We start from the raw sequence: 6,969 nt of genomic DNA, 5'->3' as shown, positions 1-6,969 counted from the left end.
AACATTTATTGCTTTTTGTCTGTTGTAGAGGTGGTCAGGTCATACTGTGATCAATAGTAGTATATAGGAAGCCATTCAACACCCCCCACCCACCCCCCGGCAATCCCGGATGAAACACGTGCAGAGCAAGTAACCAAGTCCCTGCCCATTGGAAATGAAATCCGCATAGCTCACCTAAAAGTAGATGAGTCCAAAATCGATAGGGCTGTGGCAGACAGATCAATTAAAATAATGACCCGATTTTGTAGGACAGAAGACTTTTAAAATAACACTACAGAGGTGTTTTTTTCTTTCTTTGTCTAAATTTTCTGTTCCTGCCCACAACTTTCTGCACAGTCAAACCAATTTTCCTCCTCACTCGTTCTTAAATTTAAGATGAACTGACATGCTTGCACAATTACATGACAGTATTCCAACTCTCCGAATAAATCACGCCATTAGCTGCTGACATATCCCTCAAAGCTGAGCTATATTAGCGTGTCTGCCGACGTTTGCAAATCTGACAGAGATCTAACGATCCTGAGCTCTTGATAATAAGGGAATACGTGAGCGTGATTCCTCTAACCGCGGACTGCGTGCGTACGTCTGCCAGGTGGAACACGTGGTAAATAACGATCAAGCTTTTTACCGTGCCAGATGTAACTACACGATTATGTGGCACATGTCCTTTATTCAATCCATGAAAGGCAAAGGAAATTGGATTTTATATGTGATTTTTTTTTTTATTCTGCTATATAACTTTCTTTAAAGGTGATGCAGAAGTGGGTCATCTCCTAAAATTTGAAAATGGACTGCACATACTATGACATTACACTGTTGACGTAGCTCCGACTCTGGTTTTCGCCTTACTTGTTTTGCCTAAGTCATGATCAGATTAGTCAAATCAACCAATTAATATAAAATATGAAACACTATTTAAATTGAGTCTAATTTTTCATGTTAGCCAAAGCTTATCTATAAAAAGATGGCCTCGTTCTGGTGCCTTCAACTGATTAAATGAGATTAAATGCTGTGATTTAACTGATCTATCATACTCGTTCCATAGAGTCTTAATATAGAAAGCCCTCTTAGCCAAATTTAGTCGAAGTAAATGGAATTTCCACTGTAATGCAATCAAGTTGAAAGAGTAAGATAATCCTCATTTGGGAGCGATGACAGACGTACCCTAGCAACCTCTGTCACAAAGCTCTATAGATAAACAACAGGAAATTCTCTGTCTTAATTTAGATGGTTTCCTGTGTCATATTTTCAGCACTCGTGGAAATTACATCAGCAATTGAGTGAATGATTAATCTCCTGCTCCTGGGCAGATTCTACAGAGAAATAATGATTTTTTCATTTGTTATATGGTAGTTTATTTTTAAATTACAGTTTATAATATTTGAAAACACCAGTATATGTATGACAAGTAAAACGGTGAATAGAAATTTCATCAGGAGTATAATTATGAAAATAATTATATCATAATTCTAAAACTAAACAAAAAGCATAAGCAACAATCAATTTAGATTGATCATTGATGGAACTTTGTGTGTCATCAAATACATCTCGCAAATGAGAAGACTAAAATTCCTTTTTGGATATAAGAAGTACAACACCATGTCATCTGAAAGCAAGGGTCAATCTTACTTTTCCTTTTATCAAGTTTATTTCTAATGAGTTTCATATTTCAAGTGAATGATGCTTTTCACAGATCAATAAAATAAAGCCAAATGTATGTTCATATTCATTTCAAGGACTATGCAATGTCATTTATAACAAGAGATATGTTGTAAAACAAGCCTTTCTAACAGACAACAGAATTTATTAACTCAGCCTCAACTCCTGAATCCTCATTATTCGCCAAAAAAAAACAACAAAAAAAACCTTACAAAATCAAATGCTCAATAAAAGCTGCACAACCTTACTCTGTTGCAGATATAACATCAGTTCCCATCCTGATTTTCAAAGGAAGTGTTCATTGTGGAGGTTGAGGTAAAGTAAGTTTGCTCGTATGCATTTCCATTATCGTCTTCCAAGTTACTCCTTTCATACTTGCACTATAACAATGGGCTTGGCTGAGCTGCACCCTATACTGCGTAATGATAATAAAGGGATTGTCTCAGGAGAGACTGCACAAACAGCCACAACATTCAGCCTGCAGACCTCTTTAACAATCACAGAAAATTCTCATTTGTGTTTTGCTACTACATGGTGGAAATAATTGCCCTATCTATGTGACCTTTTGTATTTTTGTTTTGTTTTGATGTTGGACTCTTATTGTGGTGATTCTTGTGTGCGTTACTCTTTGTTGCATAAACGTCTCCCAGGGAGACAACAAAGATGGATTGATGTAAGTAAATACAATTACCAACTGCAGATGTTTCAAAAGAATGCTGTGTGAGAGAAATCTGACAAAGCACATGCATTTGCTTGGCGTGACGCATTCTGTATATTTCTCTTTGATTATTTATTCACGTCAAACGCATCTTTTACCATGTCACACAGAAATATCAAATCAGCCACTCCACTGATGTTTTCTAAAATATGATAAATCATCTCTCGTTGCAATATATCATGCCCATTAAAAACTAAAAGTGAATATGCTGTATAGGTCTTCAGAAGAGCAAAGCTCTGTACAATAAGGCTTGATCCACGTTTTCAAGCACTCTTCAGCCACTGCCAAATAATGATGCAATATGATGTTTGGTGTAGTCCACACACATTATAGCCATTGTTTACTTTACTTGAAAATGATCAGTTAAAGTGAATGGGAAGGTCTTTTTACTTTATGTTTAGCCGGAAGTGGAAACATTGTCTTGCTTAAATGTTGGCCTGCAAGATGTGACAGTTGGCATGCCCTCTAATGTGAAATGAAATGTTTGGTGTGTTTTTATTTCTTATTTTTTCTATTTATTTTAAACATAGATCTACAAAAGAAATGACATTTTTTGTTGTCGTTAGTGACGCAGATTCATTGTACACAAATGTAATAATATGCGCATGTGCCATTTTAGAGGACGGATACATTAGATACAGGTAACTTGCGATTATGAACGTGAACGGTCAATATAGGCAAATCTGATCTGAGCAAAAAATTGGAAGTGAACAGTGTGGCTGGTAATGTGAATGTAAACCTCTAATATTTCAAAAGAATCATAGTCTACATACACATTACCCACCTGTTGTAACTACTGTGAGAACAGTAGTTATAACAACAAAGGCTTTTTTTTTTTTGATGTAGGTGACTCATGCAAAAATATATCAATATGTGCATGCATTCTGTTTTGGAGGACACGTGGGCTATGTTCCAAATAGCCTAATAGATACCGTATACTGCATACTGCCCTCGGAATATATCGTATACTGCATACTGGTACTAATAGTAGTATATAGTATAGTATCCAGTATGTGACCAACACAAACCATATTAGAGGGTCACGAACATATGATGGTTCTGTCTACTTGTGAAAGTTTTTCCACCACCATTGCATGACAGGATGCAGTACACCATAAAGATAGCTTTGGCCGCATATATAATATTTCGCTGGAGTATTATGTCACCGGGTATCTTTTGTGTTCCGTTTCACATTATTTAGTTGCATACTTCATAAGGCATACCGATTTGTGCCCCAATCACTACATGAATAGTACGTAGTAGGCTATTTCGAACACAGTCACACATTCATATTACAGATACAGGTCACATGCAATTATTAATGTGACCGTGATAGGCAAATCCAATCTGAGTAAAAATTGGAAATTTAAACTGAAATTGAACAATGTGGCTTGTAATATGAACATAGCCTTTGTACATTCCAGTATACATTTTCTTCAGATCATGTACACATGCAATATGTACTTACCAATATTTGCATGTATCAGTAGATGAGCTTACAACAGATCTTTCTCTCATCCTTTAGTTGTCACGCCGGCCTTATCTCTACTGAGAATCTGAGCCTGAGAATTAGAGTCTATAAATCACAACCAGACTGGAGCAAATTTTTCAAGACAAATAGTTACTGTCACATGATCCCAGCATGCAAGGGTGGCAGTGTCACGGACTGCTCCGCCACCATAAGTCACGTGATACGGCCCGCCGCGTTAGTCGTAAGTCTATTTAAATTCCTGCCCGTGTGTGCTCCCAGTGTCGCTGCGTGTGTTTACCTGGCTCTGTATAGCCGTAACGTTAGTTTGTCCGATGTCAAAGTGTAGGTGCTTATCGTTTTATGTCAAGTGTCTTAAATATGTAATGTCAATAAATGTTCTGCACGAACGTGGAAGGCTGTGCGTCTTGCCACGCGCCCTGCGGCACTCGGGCCAGTACCTACGTTACAAGCAGATTCTTACGCAGTAAACAGGTAATGCAATTACAATTGTAAAAGCACTGGTTATCCAGGACTTTGCAATCTATATTTTGATCTTTGCAATCTCTTTATTTAGATTTTCTAAAGCTAAAAGTGCAACAAACAATGTCCACTGCAAAAGGCTTTTTAAATGTTTTTTTTTATTTTATTAAACGACAGTGTAGAAATGTCTTTAAATTCACATTGCAGGAGGAGCAGGAGGTAGTACACTGTGAGTTCAGAGAGAAGACAAGATGAAAAGGTTTCTTATAGATGTTGGTCATTAGTGGAAGCAGTAACCCAATGATGTTCTGCTTCATTTCCTCACTTTTATGGTGTTATATGGTGCAGTTGCCATACCAAATCATGATGACTGTGTGAAGCCATGCCAGCTTTTCTGTCCCCTTAGGATGCATTGGTACTGCCTTCTTTGCTAGGAAGTGGTGTTCATGGACCAGGTAAGGTCCTAAGAGATAAGTCTCCATGTGGACCCTATCAACAGTCATGCTGTCAAGGTAAAGGTGGGAGTGGTTTGTCAACTTTCTGCTAAACTTGACGGTCAGGCCTTTGATTTTGCTGATTTTCCCTTCCCCTTTCCTGCTGTTCCATCGTGATTGAGTGTCAGCTCTGTGACAGCAGTAACGATGGAGAAGTCGATTACGGTGTTGGTGCTGAGCAAGGTCACAGTCGAGGGTAAAGAGGGAGTATATAAGGGGGTGTTGCACACAGCCCTGAGCAGCTCCAGTGCTGCTAGGTGATCCACTGGAAGGTGGAATTTCCAAATCTGATTGCACGCTCACATAGATCTACTCTAGCAGGGTGAGAGCCAGATGGGAGGCTGGTGAAACTGCTTATTCTGTAGATCTGTTAATGCAATAGGTGCACTGTTGAACTGGATCAGTTGGGACATTTTGTAATATTTGTAGTAATTGTATTGGTACAGAGGTCATTCAAGGATGTGCTCAGTAACTTCTTGAGCATCAGTATTATGGGGAACACATTTAATCATGCTGGCACAGCAGACTGAAACAGAGAGATGATATAGATAATATAGATACCTATAAGAACCTGAGAGGTAGACATATTTCCTATTAGACCAGGCAGGTATGTGAATAACTCAAGCAGCTCTGTAAACACAGGTTCTAGAGTCTTTATTGAGGAACAGCAAAGGCACAAACCTCTAGATAAAGACAATGTGTTTTTTTGACCTTCCCCACAACTGGGGAAGGCCAAGGACCTGGTCCTGCCTGTGTTTTATGATGGCCTTAAAGCTGCTGTAAGCGAATTTTCTAAGAACACTTCAAGTAAACAATTTTTGCATCCTGATAGCTATCAATAAAGCTTCTGCTCTGAGAAAAGTCTGTCACTGTCCTGGGCACTGTAATCACTAACTAAAATTTCAAGCTGTATTAACCAGTCAGGAAGTTTTTCTATAAGAAGACCATCCTATCACTTTTTGCATCTGCATGTAGGACATAGAATAGTATATATAGTGCCTCTCAAGTCTGGTAAAAATGACCAAGAACTATAACATTGCTTACAGCAGCTATAAGGCTTTGACAAACATGAGTCCTTGTGGTCGATTAGTTGTTAGGGAATTTTTAATTTTTTAATTTTTAATTTTTTTTTTTTTGTGGACTAGACTGACATGGCATTCTCTATGGCTGAGTTGAGGTTTGTCACTGCCACACTCAGAGCAATTTTGTCACCTGATCTGCAGGCAAAATTGCAGGTTCTCTGCGTAGGGACCTCCCTATTCATTTGTGGCTTAAGGCTTGATCATAATCTAATGGTTTTGATGAATACCATATTATTAGTACTTATTGACATAGGCACTCACAGATGATCCTTTAATCTTTTGTTAATGCATCTGATTAATAAAATATTTCTAAGTTACTTGGGGGTGTATTTTGACTGAGCTATGCTACGTTTGACAGCTGCTGTATTTGGATAGCTTTCCTCTCCACCTTGCGTTCATTTCTATGAAGACGGGCAGAGGTTGGGCACAAAGGATTATGGGAGCGAGTGCATTGAGAACCAAGTGAAGAGAGCATTGAAGTTGAGCCAGAGTATTTCTAGAGAGGAAAATTGCCACTCTGTAATATCTTCTGGATTTGCCAGACACTACAGAATGCGGGTAAGTGGAGCTAAACATCAAAAATGAAAAACTGTTTCTCGCCACTTGGCCAGGAACTTTTTTTAATTTTGGAAAGTGAAAGTATGTATTGTACTAAAAGAGCAAAGAAAATTTACTGGTATATTTCACTTTTATCTAGCATTTGTTACTGACTGGCTGATGAGCATTTTTCTAGCATTTGTTACTGACTGGCTAATGAGCTGACGTTGGAGTAGCAAAACGTGTCTGAATAGTTGATGCCCCTGGTGTGTTAACATGTTTCATTTTTTTCTAATCAAGCTATGTACTCAACATTTAAAAAGGAATTTATGATGTAAACACGTGTAACAGATGGTGAACTAGCTGACCCGGTAAAGTTGTTAGCTGGTTTAAGTAGTTTTTGTGATGGGCTTGCTGTGGACAGACAAACCTGTTTTTGTTTTTAGTGACATCCACAAAATGGACGGCAGGAGATGAAAGAAGCATTTTGCTTTGCAGCAATGTATCTCAAACCTTCAAGTTCTACCC

Source organism: Electrophorus electricus, chromosome 18 (genome assembly GCF_013358815.1).
Source record: "Electrophorus electricus isolate fEleEle1 chromosome 18, fEleEle1.pri, whole genome shotgun sequence".
In the NCBI taxonomy this organism is placed as follows: domain Eukaryota; kingdom Metazoa; phylum Chordata; class Actinopteri; order Gymnotiformes; family Gymnotidae; genus Electrophorus; species Electrophorus electricus.
The sequence above is the reverse complement of the archived record's forward strand: the minus strand, read 5'-3'. Positions refer to the sequence as shown.